Below are 20134 nucleotides of genomic sequence, written 5' to 3'. Positions count from 1 at the left end.
CTAACAATCTTTATCTTTTAATTTGTGCATTTACACTATTGATGTTCAAAGTGATTACTGATACAGTTGGACTAATACTTACCAAATTTGTTATTGTTTGCTTCCTTGTTCTTTGTTGCTATTTTTGCCTTCTACTCTTTTCCTGCCTTTCATGGTTTTAAGAAAAACTTTATATGATTCTGTTTTCTCTCCTTTCTTAGTATATTGGTTATATTTTTTCTTTTATACTTTTCTTAGCGGTTACCCAATTACAGCTAATCAAATTCCACTTTCAAATAACACTATACCACTTTATGGGTAGTGTAAGAACCTTATGATAAGGAAATAATCATAAATCCTCCCCTCCTCCCATGCCCATGTTTCATTGGTGTTATTCATTGCACTTATGCATAGCATACATACAAATATATATGTAAGAATTCATACACATATATGTAAGAATACATAAATATATATATATATGTAAGAATATATAATGAAATACACTACTGGCATTATCTTGAACAAACTTCTCCATTAGGTCAATGATAACAAAAAAACAAAAGTTTTTATTTTACCTTCATTTATTCCTTTTTCATGACTCTTCTTTTCTTTATGTAAGGAAGTAAGGTCTGAGGTTCCTATCTACATTACTTCCCTTCTCTGTAAAGAACTTATCTTAACATTTAATGCAAGGCAGGTCTACTGGCAACAAATACCCTTAATTTTTGTTTGACTAAGAAAATCTTTACTTTTCCCGCACTTTTGAAGCATAATACTTCAAAGCACAGAATTCTTCTCAGCATTTTAAGTATTTTGCTCTATTCCCTTCTTGATCACATGATTTCTGAGAAGTTGGATGTAACTCTTAAAATTGCTTCTCTATAGGTAAGGTGTTTTTTCCCTCTGGATTCTTTCAGGATTTTTTTTTTTCTTAATCCTCGATTTTCTGTAGTTTGAAAATGATATGCCTATGCAGTTTTCTGGGCACCTATCCTGCTTCATTCTGTCTGAGTTTCCTGGATCTATGATTTGGTATGTGACATTAATTTGGGGCAATTCTCAGTCATTATTGCTTCAACTATTTCTTCTGTTCTTTTCTCTTTCCTTTCCCTCTGGAATTCCCATTACACATGCGTTACACCTTTTGTAGTTATTCCACAATTACTGGATATTCTATTTTTTCAGTCACTTTTCCTCTTTGCCTTTCAGTTTTGGTGGTTTCTACCTAGCTATTCTTAAACTCAGAGATTCTTCCCTGAGGCATATCCAATCTACTAATAAGCTGAACCAAATGCATTCTTCATTTCTGTTACAGTGTTTTTGATCTCTACTATTTTTGGTTTCTTTCTTATAATTTCTACCCTCTCCTAATATTGCCCATCTGTTGTGTCAGCTATTTACTTTATCCATTAGAGGCCTTAGCATCTTAATCACAATTGCTTTAAAGTCTTCTTTTGTCTGTTAATTCCGACATCCTTACCATATTTGAGTCTGGTTCTGATGCTTGCACTATCTCTTCAAACTGTTTTTCATCTTTAGTGTATCTTATAATTGCTTTATAGATATGATGTACTGGGTAAAAGGAACTACTGTAAATGCTAAGCTAAGTCACTTCAGTCGTGTCCGACTCTGTGCGACCCCACAGACGGCAGCCCATCAGGCTCCGACGTCCCTGGGATTCTCCAGGCAAGAATACTGGAGTGGATTGCCATTTCCTTCTCCAGTGCATGAAAGGAAAAAGTGAAAGTAAAGTCGCTCAGTCGTGTCTGACTCTTAGCGACCCCATGGACTGTAGCCTACCAGGCTCCTCCGTCCATGGGATTTTCCAGGCAAGAGTACTGGAGTGGGGTGCCATTGCCTTTTCCGACTACTGTAAATAGGCCTTTATTCATAATGTGGTAGCACAGTGTGGAGGGAAGGGAAGCATTTTATAGTCCTATGATTAGATCTTAGTCTTTCAGTGAGCCTGTATCTCTGAACTTTGAACTTTACAAGTGCCACTCAGTCATCTCCCTCTCCCATCACTTCATTCCCCTTATGTGAGACAAAATGGCCAGACAAGGCCAGAACTGTTTATTTCCCCCAAGTCAGTTAGGCCCTGATCATACTCCAGGAGATGAGGCTCTGGTTAAACACTTTCTCCTGAGGGCAGATGTTGTTAAAAAGAGAATATTCTGGTGTATTTCTAAACATTTCCTTTTCCTTTCCTCCAGCTGGAAGCAAGAGGGGATTTTTCTCTCAGATTCACTATGAAAACCTGGCCAAGCTCCTGGAGGCAAAATTCACAAAAGTGTTGGGGCACCAAAGACTGAGTCCCCCTGGAGTTTTTATCTCTCAGATCTGTCCACACTGAGCCTGCAGCAATTCATCAGTTTTAGTTCAGGCTTCCCTTCCCTACCACCAGTTCCCACAGAGGTTTCAAATTCACAGGTTTCTCTCCAGTAAGTTGTAATTCTCCATATCTACCTCTGTGTTTTTCCAATTTAGGGGGCAGTGCTCTGTCTTGTGGCCTCACTTCTTGTGAATATAAGAATCATTGATTTTTCAGTTTGTTTAGTTTTTTACCTGTTGTTAAGGGGAAGTGGCAACTTCCATGCTGAACCAGAAACTGGAAGTTAGGGGGGTACAGATCAGGGGTGGAGCATTTGACTGCAGAAACTGGAAGTTGTAACTTTATTTTAAAAAGATGGTTGGGGAAAAAAAGATGGTTAGGAAGACAAGGCAGACCACATGCAGAATGCTAATGTAGCAAAAAGTGACAAAGGAACTCAAATTATATATAAATTTTCATAAGGACAGAGACATAAGCAAAGAAGAGAATAGAAGAAAATATATTAAAATTAAAACCAAGAAACTCAATGATATAGTAGTGAATTGTGGGGATGTGAAGAATCCTTTCCTTTCTTTTTCCAATTATCTCCAATTTAGTTATACTAAAAACTATAAAATTACAGCATGTTACATGCATCCAAAAACAGTGAAAGATGATCAAGAAGAAATAAAGGTTAAAAGAAAGAATACTATATAATAAGCCAAAGAAGATAAATATTTTGATTTGTTTTTAAAATAAGTCTCATTTATGAATATTTTCATTATGTGATATTTATTTACAAAAAAATGAAAAAAATCATGAAGAAAAATTATCCATAAAATCACCACTCAATCAGCGCTAGTCTTTTTTTTCAAAAACAATGGAGCATGAACAAGGGAACCATGAGGAAGCATGAATGAGTGAGACTTTAGCCTTACTAAGAAGTAAAACTGTGAATTAGCCACAAGGCTCTCACAGGTTCCAAATAGACTGTTTCCTAACTGGGGTAAAATATACAGGACATAAAAACCCACCATTGTAACAATTTTTAAGTGTGCAATTCATTGGAATTAATTATATTCACAATGATGCACAACTATCACCACTGTCTATTTCCAAACCATTTTCTTTACCAAACAGAAACTATGCATCCATTCCTCTTTCTCCATAGCCTCAGATAACCTCTAACCTACTTTCTGACTTTGTGAATTTACCTATTCTAGATATATAAAAAGAATCATATTAATACATACAATCTGGAGGAGGAAATGGCAATCCACTCCAGTATTCTCGCCTGGAAAATCCCATGGACAGAGGAGCCTGGTGGGCTACAGTCCACAGGATCACAAAGAGTCGGACACAACTTAGTGACTAAACAACAAACAATACATATATTTGTCCTTTTGTGTCTTGGCTTATTTCATTCAGCATAAAGTTTTCAAGGTTCATCCACACTGCAGCATGTATCAGAATTTCATTTCTTTTTACAACTGAACAATATTCCATTATATATACTTCTCTCATTCTTCATGGTGCTAGTATAGAAACTCAGGCCATGAAAAACTGGAGAGAGAAAGGAAGGTATGGGGGGAGGAAGGGAGGTGGGGAGGTGGGAGGAGAGAGAAGGGAGGGAGGGAGGAAGGAAAGAAAGAACGAACTCTACTCATCTAAGGTTTATCCCTTCTTCTGTTGACGGACATCTGGGTTGTTGCCAACTTTGGGTTACTGTGAATAATGCTGCTATGAACATGGCATACAAATGCCAAACAGAACTTTAATAGTCTGCTCTGGCTAAAGAAAAACAGCAACAGAAGCTGCCAACAGCAATTACCACAATAGAATTGAACAGAACAAAAGACATTAACTTTATGGGTTTTTTTTTCAGCTGCACCACATGCCATGCAGGGTCTTGGTTCCCTGACCAGGGATACAACCCGCCCCCTCTGCAGTGGAAGTGCGGAGTCTTAACCACTGGACCACTAGGAAGTCCCAACTTTATGGTTTTAAAATTATTTATACTTCTGATTTTTTCAAATTTTCTTAAACAAATACGTATTATTTGCATTATTGAGGGGAAATCATTTTTTAGAATCCTCCATCATGACAAACTATATATGTTCTAATCTGAAAAATATATTTGCAAGAAGGAAACAAAAGGGAGAAAGCAACAATACTGAAGTAACATATCAAGAAATCATTACTGAGGTCAGGATTGCAAGTTAGAAGCACTATTGAAAAGGCATCTCCTTTTTGTTCTGACCAAAGACAAAGTATTACTTGCCCTCTGTAATGCCTAGCACAGTACCCAGTATATACCAGAAACTCAACAACAAAAATTGGTTAAAAAAAATACACGACTAATTCTATAGATATCTGAGCTCTTCCAACTACACCATATTTTTAAAAGTATTTATACTCTTAGTCTGAAATGGACTATTAGAAGCATCTCAAGTTCCACAGTAAGTTTTATATGAACTTATGGAGAAATTGGCCAGTACATGAATGACAGGCAATTGTATCTCTAGGACCATTATTTAAACTACAACTCGGACTGCTTGACAAGATTACAATCCCAGAGTTCACCAACTTATAGCATCATACTTTTTAAGTGGGTATTTGTCTGTATGTAATGCCAAATGGGTCCAAAGAGGTATTTTCGTCTTTGCTTCCAAAATAAACAGCAATGTATCAGACTTAGAAATACACCTAAAATATATGCTCAAATTTCAAAATGGTCTATGCCAATGTAAATATAAAAAATAATTAATTTGTGATCTGTACACATCGTTACTTATTCAAGGTACTAGAAATTCTGAACCCATAAAAGAACTTGATATACAACTGAAAAATATGTAGAAAGCAAAAAATATATATATTTATACTCAATATTATTCCAATAGGATTTAAAGTTGGCACAAATATAATATCTATCTTCAGTCTTTAAGCAGATCCTAAGAAAGTATTATTCCAGCTCTGTAAATGTGGGAATAAAAATTATTATAAATAGCAATGCTTTGCATGTTTTGAGTATCATCAATAAATATGGAGTACAGATCTTAAAACACAATCTATAAATATCTTCAAAGAAGAATTTCAAATTATGTCTTTCACTTATTTAACAGTTGTCAGACAGAAGAAGAGAAAGATACAAAACACTGACTTCAATAGGAATAGAAAAAATAGCAAACAGGAAGTACACTGAAAGGGGAAAAAAATAGGAAAAAAAGGGTAACACTGCTGACAAGTCTTCTTCCTTTAGATGTCTATATGACAAATTTCTCTGAGTTAATTTATTTTCTATATGTATATAGCATATATTCATCTCTCTCTGATCCTTCCTACCTCTAGGGCAAAGTTTCAGAAAAGAAAACTTGCAACTAATATGACATAAACTATAATTTAAAAAGAAAGAAAAGGAAAATTTGCACACAGGGATATATTATTGCTGCTGTATATTTTACTATGTACCAGGCACTATGACAAGACTTACATTCATTATCTTATTTAATCCTCATGATGATCCAGATACAGATTTTACTGAAGTTTACAGAGGTTAAACTTTATTTGTTGGGGCTCCATTATCACTGCAGATGATGACTGCAGCCAGGAAACTAAAAGACGCTTGCTCCTTGGAAGAAAAGTTATGATCAACTTAGACAGCATATTAAAAAGCAGAGACATTATTTGCCAACAAAGGTCTATCTAGTCAAAGCTGTGGTTTTTCCAGTAGTCATGTATGGATGTGAGATTTGGACCATAAAGAAAGCTGTGCACCGAAGAATTGATGCTTTTGAACTGTGGTGTTGGAGAAGACTCTTGAGAGTCCCTTGGACAGCAAGGAGATCCAACTAGTCCATCCTAAAGGATATCAATCCTGAATATTCATTGGAAGGACTGGTGTTAAAGCTGAAACTCCAATACTTTGGCCATCTGATGCGAAGAACTGACTCATCTGAAAAGACCCTGATGCTGGGAAAGATTGAAGGCGGGAGGAGAAGGGGACGACAGAGCATGAGATGGTCGGATGGCATCACCGACTCAATGGACATGAGTTTGAGTAAGCTCCAGGAGCTGGTGACGGACAGGCAGGCCTGGCATGCAGCAGTCCATGGTGTCACAAAGAGTTGGACATGACTGAGAGACTGAACTGAACTGACAAGTAGAGGTTAAACAACTGGCCCAAGAAGCCATTAGCTAATAAATGATGGAGCCAGGATACTAAACATTCAGCTCTAAAACCAAAATGTCCTCACAAGTGTAAAATCATTGAAAGGAAGGTAAGCTAAACTAACAGAAGAGCATAAAAGTAAAAACACAGCACATCAGAACATGTCATGACTCTAAGGGTTTTGACAAACAGATAGGACCTGCCCCAAACCAATCTGATTAACTACTTAAGAAATTCAATTAACTAAAATATTGAGATGGAAATTATATTTGAAAATGAACTGTCAACGTATCACAAGAAAACTCCTACCTCGTTTGACAATAGCGTATTATTGACTGTATTTTATCTCTTATATCAATGTATGCTACTGCTGCTGCTGCTAAGCCGCTTCAGTCGTGTCCGACTCTGTGCTACCCCATAGACAGTAGCTCACCAGGCTCCCCCGTCCCTGGGATTCTCCAGGCAAGACACTGGAGTGGGTTGCCATTTCCTTCTCCAGTGCATGAAAGTGAAAAGTGAAAGTGAAGTCACTCAGTCGTGTCCAACTCTTCGCGACCCCATGGACTGCAGCCCACCAGGCTCCTCGTCCATGGGATTTTCCAGGCAAGAGTACTGGAGTGGGTTGCCATTGCCTTCTCCGATCAATGTATAATACTAGTGTAAAAAAAGTCTCAAGAATATCAACAAAAACCTCTTTTATAATTTTTATAGTAAGTGTAAACAGATCTGCATAACTGGAGAAATATTTGACATTTTCCTGACTTTAACATTTTGCACAAAAGAAAACCATCCTACTTCGTAAGCTACAGCAATAATTTCTAAAGAAAAAGAAGGAAAGGAAGAAAATGAACAGGGAAAAGCAACCATAGGCAACCACATCAAAATTACATGCCTGTAACAGAGATAAAAGGAAATTTACCAAGGGTAACAGAAACATTCAACTGCAACTAATCTAACTTGTTTATAAATTTTAAGTTTTCTAAAAATCTTCTAAACATAAAATGTCAGTTTTGTTGGATACTCCAAAAGTATAAGCTTATGGTTTAATAGCTGCAAATCTCTATCTATACTCAGCTTTAAAGAACTACATGCACTGTTCTCTGGCTAACCAAATGCCCTTAACTCGATGGACTGCCACAGCTCAGAAATACCTTAAACTACATACAAAGTTCACACACTTTTCCAACCATTCAAAACACCTGAGTACTGCTGATATTTAGAGACTATCTGATTAAAGCATTACATGTGAATAAGGTCCTAAGTTTTAGCATTTTAAATGTTTTACACATACAAAACTGTACTAGATATAGTACTTAGTTATCTTAAGGAATTAGCATTTGTTTAAATCTTTGAAACCTAAGAGCTATTTAAGTTCAATTTTATTCAAAAATTTAATGAAATCTTTTAACTGGACATTTCACCTACTGCCTAGTATCAAAAGAGTTTTCATACATTCAGGATAGTCATTGCGAGGTTTTTTAAGAAAAAATAGTGACCTTTTAAATCACCTTGATCATAAAACAAAAATTACCATGAGCTATGGATCTGAATTAAATTTTGTTCATGCTTAAAAATGACTTATTTAATGCTATACACTTCAGCAGACACAATCTATTTTAAAAAGTATATAAACCTAGAATCTTGCCTGCTACAGGCCAAACCATCCAAAGAATAAGATAATCACTATTTTTAAGTATATACAATGCATCAAACAACTTTATGAGGTACACAGCATAATTCCTCAGACTGACAGGAGAAAACTATCTTACAGGTAGTTCTGGCAATCCACTTGAGACATTCTGGTAATTGAAAACTGAACACAAAACTGAAACCAATCCTGCTATCAGAAGGGTCTTCCTTATATTTTACAGTCAATTCCATTCATGCTTTCTGCATTCTTTTAAACTTCAAGAAAATGATAATCACAAAATCATAACAGCTATTTATATTGAGCACAAAAATGCCAACCACTGTTCCAGATACTTTACATTTATTATTTCCATTCCTCATGAACAACATTGCATGGTAAATATGAAAACACACATTATTCTGATAAAGAAACAGACCCAGAGACGTTAAAAGGAGAAGGAAAATGACAAAGCAAAATGCTTGCTCTTTCTACTCAGATGGTAAAGAATCTGCCTGCAATACAGAAGACCCAGGTTCAATCCCTGGGTTGGGAAGATGCCCTGGAGAAGGGAATGGCAACCCACTCCAGTAGTCTTGCCTGGAGAATTCCATGGACCAACCATGGAGTTGCAAAGAGTCAGACATGACTGAGCGACTAACACACACTCTCTGCATTATGCCACTTTGTTCCTCTCTAGGCATCAATTCTTATCATAATGAAATTCTTCCTGAAACAGAACTTCACTTGCTTCAATAAAAATTACTGCTGCCTTCCTTCAAAGAAAAGGCAATTGCCATTATGTGAAATATTTTACTGTATTACCAAGCTACTGATATAATTTCTCCATCAATACTTTTGCATTAAAACTGGAAGAGAATGCTATGTAAAATACACTGATAAGAATACTAGATAACTGAAATTTGGCCATTGTCAGCTGAACCTAAAATTTCTATAGCCAAGGTGTTCAAGCTCTTGAGTAAAGAGCTAATAAGCCTGTTCCCAACCTCAACCTTCCATTGTTACAAACACAAAATTGTTTTTTTTTTTTTAAAAAAGCATATCTGCACACACAAACACACAATTTTTTCCTGGCAGTAGCAAGAGTACTAAAATACTCGTTTCCTTATTCTTCAATCTAGTATGAAAAAAGCACAAATTCAGAACAAGTACCTCTTAAAATATATCACATATTACATGAATCTTTTATTTAATGTACACAATATATCAAGAAGTGTGAAAAAAAAAAAGTGTGTTAAGCACTATCACTCCATACCGAGGGTGAAATAAAAATGAATTGCCACTGTTTTGAAAAATCCTAAAATGTCAGTAAGAATCTTTAACATAATTCTCCAAAACAGGCAAATAATGCACAGACCATGGCAAGGCCTAAAAACTATTTTAAATTGTCATTTAAATTAATTTAATTACACTGATACTGGTTTAAAAAAACTGATTAAAATAAGAAGTGGAAAATGTATGTTAATTGAAATTGGATAGAAGGACACAGGAAAACTCAAGAAATCCTCGCAGAAATAGAGTACCAATGAAATGATTTTTTGAAAGGTCCTCAGCATTTCAGCAAGGTAAAAAGCATCATATTCTATTAACAAAGTACATAGGGCCTTCTGAGCATGCAAGCAACCAAAAACCACAGGGCCTTCACAAGATAAAGTGTTTTTAAACCTTGTTTCCTTGTCAGAACTTAAAAAAAAAAAAAAAAGGTTGGAGTGAATGGTATCTCCAATGCCTTTCTGTTCAGACATTATAGCGCCAAAAGAAAATTGATCAACTCATACTAGCCGATTTTTATGTATGATTAGTTTCAATAATAAAGGGGCAGGGGAGTTGGGGGAATCCCCAAAACACTGCACTAGAAAACTAAGGTCTCATTCCCTGAACCTCATATACACTATGAGGCTACAGAAACAATCAGAAGTTCTGGGACAAACTAACAAAGTGAGAGTACATTAGCAAGTACTCTTGAGTAAATTAACCCAGGTACACAATAACTTTAGACTTTAACAAAATGCTAGAGGAACATTTAGGACTACAAGACATTTTTTTTTTTTAATCTGATAATGTTAAAGAAAACAAAAAATGTTACAACCTTAACTACTACCCACATCCATACCTCTCTAGTCTCACAAGCCACAGGTAAGTAGGGTTTCTGTCTAAAGTCAGAAGACAGGCCTACTGCTCTCTGTCCTGGAACTCAGGAGGGTCTGTCTCTTCTTCCCAGTTTCTGCTCTCAACTTTTACACAGGCTGCTCTGCCATATGGAGAACTCTCACTGGATCTTACATCCCACTAAATACCCTGTCTCACAGTATTGTCCCTCTCCCACAGCTAAGCAACTGGACACACGTTTAACTTTCAATCTTCCCTACTTCATCTCCCACTTTTTCACTGCAATGTGGTTTCCACCATACCATTTTACTAAAACCACACTTATCAAAGTCACTCACCAACAGCCTCTTTGCGCTAAATTCAGTACATGAATTATAATCTTTATCTTACTTGCAGATCTCTCTGTAACATGTGACCAACACAATACTCTTCCCTTTTGTTTTTTATTTTTCTGATCAGTAAATACATGTTCATTAAGAACTGAAATTATCATAGAAAAAAATGGAAAAGTTTGAGTGCTCTGTAATCCCACTCTCAAAAACAGCCACTGTTAACAGTACAGTATATATTCATTAAGACTGCTATACATATGCTACTATATGGGTATATGTACTAAATTAACCAAAATTAGATCATACTTTGGGACTTTCCTGGTGGACCAGTGGTTAAGACTCCAAGCTATTACTGTAGGGAGCATGGGTTCAATCCCTGGTCTGGGAACTAAGATCCCATATGCTGCTCAGCCCAGATAAAAAAAAAAAAATAGATCATACTATATATTTTTGAGAATTTTTATATAATGTGCCGATTTTCTTTGTTAGTATTATGTGACAGCGTAATTAATGGCCTCCTAAAGAACTCAGGGTTTCCCTGGTGGCTCAGATGGTAAAGAATCCACCTGCAATGCAGCAGATCTGGATTCGATCCCTCAGTCAGGAAGATCCCCAGCAGAAGGGAATGGCAACCCACTCCAGTATTCTTGCCTGGAGATTCTAATGGACAGAGGAGCCTGGCGGGCTACAGTTCACGGGGTCACAAAGAGCTGGGTAAGACTGAGCAACTAACACATAAAGAGCTCATTGGGCTTTCCAGGAGGCTTAGTGGAAAAGAATTCACCTGCCAATGCAGGAGATGCAGGTTCAATCCCTAAGTCGGGAAGATCCCCTGAAGAAGGAAATGTCAACCCACTCTAGTATTCTTGCCTGGAAAATTCCATGGACCAAGGAGCCTGGCAGGCTACAGTTCATGGGGTTGCAAAAGAGTCAAGACACAATTTAGCAACTAAACAACAACAAAAGAGCTCATCATAAAACCCAGAACTTGGGCATGTTATCTTAAATTGCAAAAGGGACTGGCAGAGGTAATTAAGGGAAAGGTTTTGTGATGAAGAGATTATCCTGAATTATCTGAGTTGGGCCCACCTGAAGATGCAATGTAGTTGACTTTGAAGATGCAGGAAGAGGTCAAGGAATGCAATGCAAGGAATACAAAGAATGCAACTTCTAATAGCTGGAAAAGACAAGGAAATGGATTCTACCTCAGGAACCAGCAGAGTCAATACCTTAACTTTAGCCCAGTAAAACATTTGAGACTTCTGGCCTCCATAACTGTGAGAGACTATTCTGTTTTAAGCCACCAAGTTTGTACTAATTTGTTTCAGCAGCGATAGAAAACTAATACCGTGTGTATGTGTGCATATACTATAAAATGCTATATAGCTGATGGAATATGGTATGTGTGTATAACATATTCCATCAGCTGCATAGCATTTTATCATATGAATATACCATATTTTATTTAGCCAATCCTTTATTAATGGATTCTTGTGTTGTTTTCAGTTTTTCACTACTATATACTTTACTAGGTGTCTAGAGGCTTCAAATACCTCTAAACACATCTTTACATATTTGTCTGTTTCTCTAGAAGTTATTCCATAAAGTGCAACTATTTGGTCAAATAACATTATATTTTAAGTTTTAATGGATTTTTAAGTTAATCTCCAAAAAGGCTATTATTACTTTTTACTCAACATTAACAACATTCAAGCCTCTCCCTCCTTCTTCAAAGTTCAACTCTTTCAGTTTGTTAAAATCGCTTCCTTGGTGTTCCTTCTGTACTGGTTACTCAATTCCTCCTGCTCCTTTCCAGACTTCTCTTCATCAGCTTATTTCTTACATGTCTCTGGTCCCCAAAAGTCCAATTCCATACTGGGCTTTCTCCTCTCTATACAGTTATCTCATCTACTTCCTTTTACCCCAGTTACTACTTACAAACAGATTTCTCCCTCTTCCCTCTAAAATGTACTCCTCCATTTTATTAATGACTGGTGCACCAATATCCTACAGCCTATGGCAGATATGCGCTTCCCTTGTGGCTAAAATGGTACAGAACCTGCCTGCAATGCAGGAGACCTGGGTTGGGAAGATCCTCTAGAGAAGAGAATGGCTACCCACTCCAGTATTCTTGTCTGGAGAATCTCGTGGACAGAGAAGCCTGGCCGGCTACAGTCCATGGGGTCCCAAAGGGTCGGACATCACTGAACAACTAACATGTTGGCACATACATGGGGATCACCTGACCCCTGCTCTATGTTCACCCCACACACCACAGGCTCTAGAGTCCATAAGATTCTCTCCCGCCCTATCAATTCCTTAGAACAGGAATACACCAATTTCCAGCTGTGTCGCTTCACTGCGCATGCTGCCTATCTCAAGTCTCATACCCCACTGTGCCAGAAAGGCTTTCGGAAACTCAGTTCTGATGTGTCATTCAAGTAGATCTTTCATAGGCTGCTGGTTGCAATGTAAAATGATATATTCCCTTGGGAAAATTGTTCGGCAATGTCTTCTAAAGTTAAACATACAGCTACCCTATGAACCAGTAAGTCCACCATTAGTTATTTATACAAGAGAAATGAAAACGTATGTCTATAAGAAGACTAGCAGTTATGTGTTCATAACAGTTATATTTCAAGGCTGTGGTTTTTCCAGTGGTCATGTATGGATGTGAGAGTTGGATGGTGAAGAAAGCTGAGCGCCGAAGAATTGATGCTTTTGAACTGTGGTGTTGGAGAAGACTCTTCAGAGTCCCTTGGACTGCAAAGAGATCCAGTCAATCCATCCTAAAAGAGATCAACCTTGGTGTTCATTGGAAGGTCTGATGTTGAAGCTGAAACTCCAATACTTTGGCCACCTCATGCGAAGGGTTGACTCATTGGAAAAGACCCTAATGCTGGGTAGGATTGGGGGCGGGAAGAGAAGGGGACGACAGAGGATGAGATGGTTGGATGGCATAACCTACTCGATGGACATGGGTTTGGGTGGACTCTGGGAGTTGGTGATGGACAGAGAGGCCTGGCGTGCTGCAATTCATGGGGTCACAAAGAGTCGGACACGACTGAGCGACTGAACTGAACTGAAACGGAGAATGAATAAACATTGTATTATAGTTATATGATGTATTGTGCTGTGCTGTCCTTAGTCACTCAGTTGTGTCTGACTTTTTGCGACCCCATTCACTGTAGCCCACCAAGTTCCTCTGTCCATTGGGATTCTCCTAGCAAGAATACTGGAGTGGGATGCCATGCCCTCTTCCAGGGGATCTTCCTGACCCAGAAATTGAACCGGGGTCTCCTGCATTTCCAGAGAAGGCAATAGCAAGCCACTCCAGTACTCTTGCCTGGAGAATCCCAGGGATGGCAGAGCCTGGTGGGCTGCCGTCTACGGGGTCGCACAGAGCCGGACACAACTGAAGCGACTTAGCAGCAGCAGTAGCTCCTGCATTTCAGGCAGATTCTTTACCAGCAGAGCCACCAGGGAAGCCCATAAAACATTTTACTACACATCAATTATAAACAACTATTGAAGCAACTATCCTTCAATAGAAAATATTAATTAATTAAAAAAAAAAAGGAAGACGGCAGATATACCCCACCAAGCAACAGTAAAAAAAAAAAAAGAACTACTGATAAGAGCAACAATGGATGAATTTCAAAGACATTACGTTGAACTAAAGAAGCCAGCCTGAAAAGAATACACATTTATTCTACTTTTCTATTAGGTGAAGTTCAAGACCTAGAAAAACTAAACTGGTAGTAAAAGCTATCAGAACAGGAATTGATTAAAGGAACTATGTGGGATTATTGGGAAGGCAGAGCGCCACACAAGAGTACATATTTATTGAAACTCATTCACCAGAAAAAATGATACTGATAAACCTACCTGCAAGGCAAGAACAGAGACACAGACGTAGAGAATGGACTTGTGTACACATTAGGGGAAGGAGACAGTAAGTAGGACAAATTGAGAGAGGGACACTGACATATATACACTACCATGTATAAAACAGACAACTAGTGTGAAGCTGCTGTATATAACACAGGGAGCTCAGCTCCATACTCTGTGATGACCTAGGAGGTTGAGATGGGAGGGAGGCTCAAGAGAGAGGGGATATATGTATACTTACAGCTGATTCACACTGCTGTACAGCAGAAACACAATACTGTAAAACAATTACACATCAATTTTTTAAAAAACTCATTCAGCTTTATAGTTAAGTTCTGAGCATTTCGCTACACATAAATTTCACCTCAAAAATTTCTAAAGCAAATATTAAGATTTTAAACTTTTACTTGACTCAGCATTTTTCCATACAAAAGCCTCACAGCTGTCAGAATAGCCACTGCATCTGGAAGAATGGCCATCACCAAAGTCTACAAATAACAAATACTGGAGAGGGTGTGGAAAAAAGAGAACCCTCCTGTACTATTGGTGGGAATGTAAACTGGTGCAGCCACTATGGAAACAGTATGGATGTTCCTTAAAAAACTAGAGTAGAGTTACCATCTGATCCAGCAATCCCACTCCTGAGCATATATTCAGACAAGACAAAAAGTCTAATTTGAAAAGATACATGCACTCCAATATTTACAGCAGCGCTACTGAAAATAACCAAGACATGGAGACAACCTAAATGTCCATCAAAAAATGCGGTGTATATACACGCACACTGAAATATTACTCAGTCACATAAAGAAAGAATAAAATAATGCCATTTGCAGCAACATAGATAGACTTATGGAGATTATCATACCAAGTGAAGTAAATCAGAGAAAAACAAATATCATATGCTATCACTTATATGTGGAATCAAAAAAAAGATACAAATGATCTTATTTACAAAACAGAAATAGACTCACAGACATAGAAAACAAATTTATGGTTACCAAAGCAAAAAGGTAGGGGAAAGGAGGGATAAATAGGAGATTGGGATTAACAGATACATACTACTATATAAACAATAAAGACCTACCGTATAGCATAGGGGCCTATATTTAATATCTTATAATAACCTATAAGGAAAAAGAATCTGAAAAAGGATATAGGTATAACTGAATCACTTTGCTGTACACCTGAAACACAACATTGAAAATCAATTATACTTCATTTTTTAAAAAGCCTCAAGATTTAAAACAAACCAATCACTAAATTACCCCCCTTCTTTATTTATCACCTCACTCAGAAACAAGACCATCAGAAATTACCAGGCAGTCCAGTGGTTAGGACTTGGCACTCTCAGTGCCGTATGCCCAGGTTCAATCACTGATTGGGGAACTAAGATCCCACAAGCTGAGCAGTGTGGCCAAACACAAAAAAAGTAAAGAAACAAGACTGTAGCCACTATGTGTTCCTCTGGTTTATAAATTCTGTGAAAGCAAAGATTCTCTCTATGTAGAATTGATCACAATTACCCCAGCACCCATCCTTATACTTGACACATTCGGGATGCTATATATACATTATCTTTGCTGATTCTTAATGACTTACTGACAATGTTTATAACTCCATTAAATTTTTAGATCATCTACTGACTCATTTTTCTGATCTTGTGTGTTAAATGTAAATATACCATGCTTGACAACATTTATAACCTTGTTCATCCGGCAGTGGCAAAGAAGCTTCTCCACATTTTCAAAAAGGCAGCCAAGTTGAGTCTTTAACATTGTGCTCCTCTCTTACATGCATTTCAATTAAATATTTAAAGGCACTACACTTTTCATGAGCTAGGATTCATTCTCAATTTACTTCTATCTTCTCACCATCAAATTCTGGCTCAGTCTTCTAAACTATCATGATTTCTAGGATACTCGAATATATTAAATTCTTCTTTCTCTCCTATGTCTCATTCAAATATCATATTACACAATTGTTCATTAAAGTGAAACTTTTATCCAATATCTGTTAACATTGTTCTAACAAACTTACTAGCATAACTTACGAGAATGCTACATTCCTTTTTTAAAATATTTATTTATTTTTGGCTGCATCGGGTCTTTCATTGCAGCACAAAGCCTCTCTAGTTGTGATACTCGGGGTCAGTAGAAGCAGTGCATGGGCTTAGTTGCCCCACGGTCTGTGGGATCTTAGTTCCCTGACCAGACATAAAATCCATGCATCCTGCACTGGAAGATGGATTCTTAACCACTAGACTACCAGGGAAATCCCTGGATTCATTTTTAACATGGCAAAAGATCTGTACCAAGCCAAATACAGCAACTAATCATTTGAGCACCAATTCAAAGGTAAGACAAAATGCCCATGGTCACTTCCCTATCAGTGCTTACACTTTCTTGTGGAAAACAAAAAGGGCAATGATCCATAAGAAAGCCATTCTGTTCCTATCTCTATCAAGGTTCCTTTCAAGAACACAGGAGCCAGCAGTTCCTTAAAGATAGAGTCCTAATCATAAATTCATAAGACACTGAATAGCAAAACCTACAATGAAATCCAGATTAATAGCCAGTTTAACCAGCTTTAGGGAACATTTTTCAAAGTACAACTGTGAGGGTTGGATTAGTACAAAGTACAATAAACAAGCACTAAAGCTACATTGTCTTTGGCCACTTAATAAACTACAAACACCACAGGCAGGAAACCCTCTCATGAAGCACAGAGACAGTCCTCTTGAGACAGACTCTTGAGAGTCCCTTGGACAGCAAAGACCTCAAACCAGTCAATCCTAAAGGAAATCAACCCTGAAAATTCACTGGAAGGATTGATGCTGAAGCTCCAATACTCTGGCCACCTGATGAGAATAGCTGATTCACTGGAAAAGACCTTGATGCTGAGAAAGATTGAGGGCAGGGGGAGAAGGGGGCAACAGAAGATGAGATTGGTTGGATGTCATCATGGACTCGATGGATATGAGTCTGAGCAAACTCCAGGAGATGGTGAAGGACAGGGAAGTCTGGTATGCTGCAGTGCATGGAGTTGCAAAGAGTCGGATACAACTGAGAGACTGAACAAGAGCAACAACAACAAAAAAAGACACTGAAACCCAGAAACATGGATACAATTGAAAGTTAAACAATATTAACTTTGTTAAAAATATTTATAATATTTTATAAATTTAGCCTATTAGAAAGCAAGTTATATTGAGAATAATATCTTCATATCATGAACTTCTACGATAAAAACTTTCATTTCAAAAAGCATTTGGAAATCTACTTAGCGTTTTAAAGAAAAAAAGAGTGCAAAGCATAACAAAGTTATTAAAGGAGTAACAGAGAGGTTTTAATGGGTAGTTCTAATTAATTTACCAGTTTAAGTTAACTATTAAGATTTCAACAACTTTAGCAAGTTTTCAATTTTTTCTGGTACAGAATCTTCCGTTTCAAAACAAAAAATTCTGGGTGGTGGAATGGTCAGTCTCCTGGCCACATACGGGGAAGGTCAGCGTGAGGCCACAGCCTGTGGGCTCCACGAACAGCCAAGGCATGCACACCACCTGCAACGCACTGTGGGTACCTCAGGGTGAAGCTGAGGCTCAGGAAGGCTCTGCTGAGCACCTAAGGCTGCTGCCACACACAGACCATGTTCTGGTGCACCTGACTCCCAGCTGCTCGGGGATGTACCCCAGGGCAGGCTGCAGTGGTCCCTGGCCTGTCTCAGGGGTGCTGGGCAGGCAAGACTGCCAGTCTCACTACAGCATGCAACCAACAGGCCCACATGGGGTTGCCTCCCTTCCTGGCCGGCAGGTCCACCTGGAGTTTGAGGAGATGCTGGTCCCCAGGAAGATATCCATCAGCCCCTGGAGAACTGGCTGGCTGACTGCTACCTCCTGCCCAGACTGGATGCTGGGGCCTCAGGGACTGTGTCTCACCCCAACTCTGAGTGTCCACCCAGCCAGGATGGGGAAGGGGTTGGGCAGGAGGGGGTAAGAAGGTCTGAGATGCACCACAAAGATGTGCTCAAGATCTGCCAGCATCATCTCAAGCGCTGCAAGTTGGTCAAGGGGCTGATTCCTGCGGTGGAAAGTCAGCCTGGAAGTGAAGCAGATCAAGTTCAAGAGAGACCTGAGGCACATGTGGCAGAAGGCAGGCCTGAAGGAAACCCCCCGTAGGCTGGCAGACCCCCAAGACCTACCTAAAGGGTAAAGGAGTCTCCTGTCTCTCCCTCACCCCTGCTACGGCTGTGACCTGTTGTGATAAATATTCAGAGGACTCAATCAAAAGCAAAAAACAAAAAATTCTAAGTATTACCCCCATGACCATAGCTAGATTTAAGAATTATTGATTAAAATAACAAAACCACCATGACTTTTTAATAACTTTTATATGTTACAAATATGCAAGATCTATTATTTGTTCATTCACTATTAAATGTTTAATGCACATACAGATTTCCAGACCCAGTGCATAGATCCACACCCCACTCCATTTCTCCAGTCATTCATCTCTTCTAAGTGAGTTCCCCACTACAGAAAGTATCAAATAGCTCACTAAGCTGTCTTATCTTTAAAATCTTTTCCAATCCTGAGATTATAAGACTCTGGGACAAAGGATACTTCTCAAAAGAATTTAGGGATTTCTAGAGCCTGGTGGGCTGCAGTCTATAGGGTCGCACAGAGACGGACATGACTGAAGCGACTTAGCAGCAGCAGAGAGATGACAGTTTGATCCAGTATTTAGATGCTCTCCCTCCTACCATTCTGCGTAGATAACAGTAAAGAAACTTTAAAAGCTATAACCCCACAGGGAGGAGACAACAGTGATGGACAGATGGCAACACATTTTTGTATGATGAAAGATGAGGGACTTCCAGGTTAAGGTGGCAGATTGATCACACACATCTAATTCTTCTCTCTCCCAGAACCGTAATAGGGCTTCCTTGGTGGCTCGGTGGTAAAGAATCTGTCTGCCAATGCAGGAGACACAGGTTCGATCCCTGGGTTGGGAAGATCCCTTGGAGGAGGAAATGGCAACCCACTCCAGTACTCTTATTTGGGAAATCCTATGAACAGAGGAGCCTGGCTGCTACAGCTCATGGGATTGCAGAAGAGGTAGACAATACTGTGACTAAACAACAACAAAACTCTAATAAAACAAGGATAAAGAAAATTTTGCTGTTGTTTTGTTGTTTTTAGGACACTAACCATAAGGATCAAGAGAATGGAACAAACAACGGCTACAAAACCTTGAAAGCTGGAGAGATGGATGAGTGGTAACTGATTTGGTCAAAGACAAGTAGTGTTTGCAAAGACAGCGGTGCTGACCACCAAGAACAAACACAGTTTACAGTACAGAATCCTCAAAGGTTCCAGAACCGCCAGAGCAAAGAAGGGGGAGACTGAAGAAGGAAAAATCGGGTGAGAACTGTTTGAATAGTAAGAAACCTAGACCCCCATTCCTCTTCCAAGCCGCTGAGTGACCTAACCTCAATGAGGCAGCAGATTAGAGATTCAGTCTCTAAAAAGGGTAAACCATACATGGTGAAAGATGAAGCCAATTATGTATCCCTTCACATTACATGCTCTATGGCTCATTATCCAACTCTTTTTTCCTGAGTTCCCAGACCACTGGCACCTAGACCTCTGGCCTCCAAGCAGAAAGCTTCCATACTCTCTGGCAAATCGAATC

At 38.5% G+C, this 20134-nt stretch overlaps 1 protein-coding gene and 1 pseudogene across 6 annotated transcripts in view; one reads left to right on the top strand and one right to left on the bottom strand.

Annotated features, from left to right (window-relative positions):
- The window catches only part of EVI5 (ecotropic viral integration site 5), a 223088-nt gene that overhangs the window by 197302 nt on the left and 5652 nt on the right, over positions 1–20134 (bottom strand). The window lies entirely within an intron of this gene.
- LOC145507845 (small ribosomal subunit protein bS22, mitochondrial pseudogene) lies at positions 17993–18791 on the top strand (annotated as a pseudogene).

This window comes from Giraffa tippelskirchi, chromosome 5, assembly GCF_054371585.1.
Source record: "Giraffa tippelskirchi isolate mGirTip1 chromosome 5, T2T-mGirTip1v1.2.pri, whole genome shotgun sequence".
NCBI classification, from domain to species: Eukaryota; Metazoa; Chordata; class Mammalia; order Artiodactyla; family Giraffidae; genus Giraffa; species Giraffa tippelskirchi.
The sequence above is the reverse complement of the archived record's forward strand: the minus strand, read 5'-3'. Positions and strand labels throughout refer to the sequence as shown.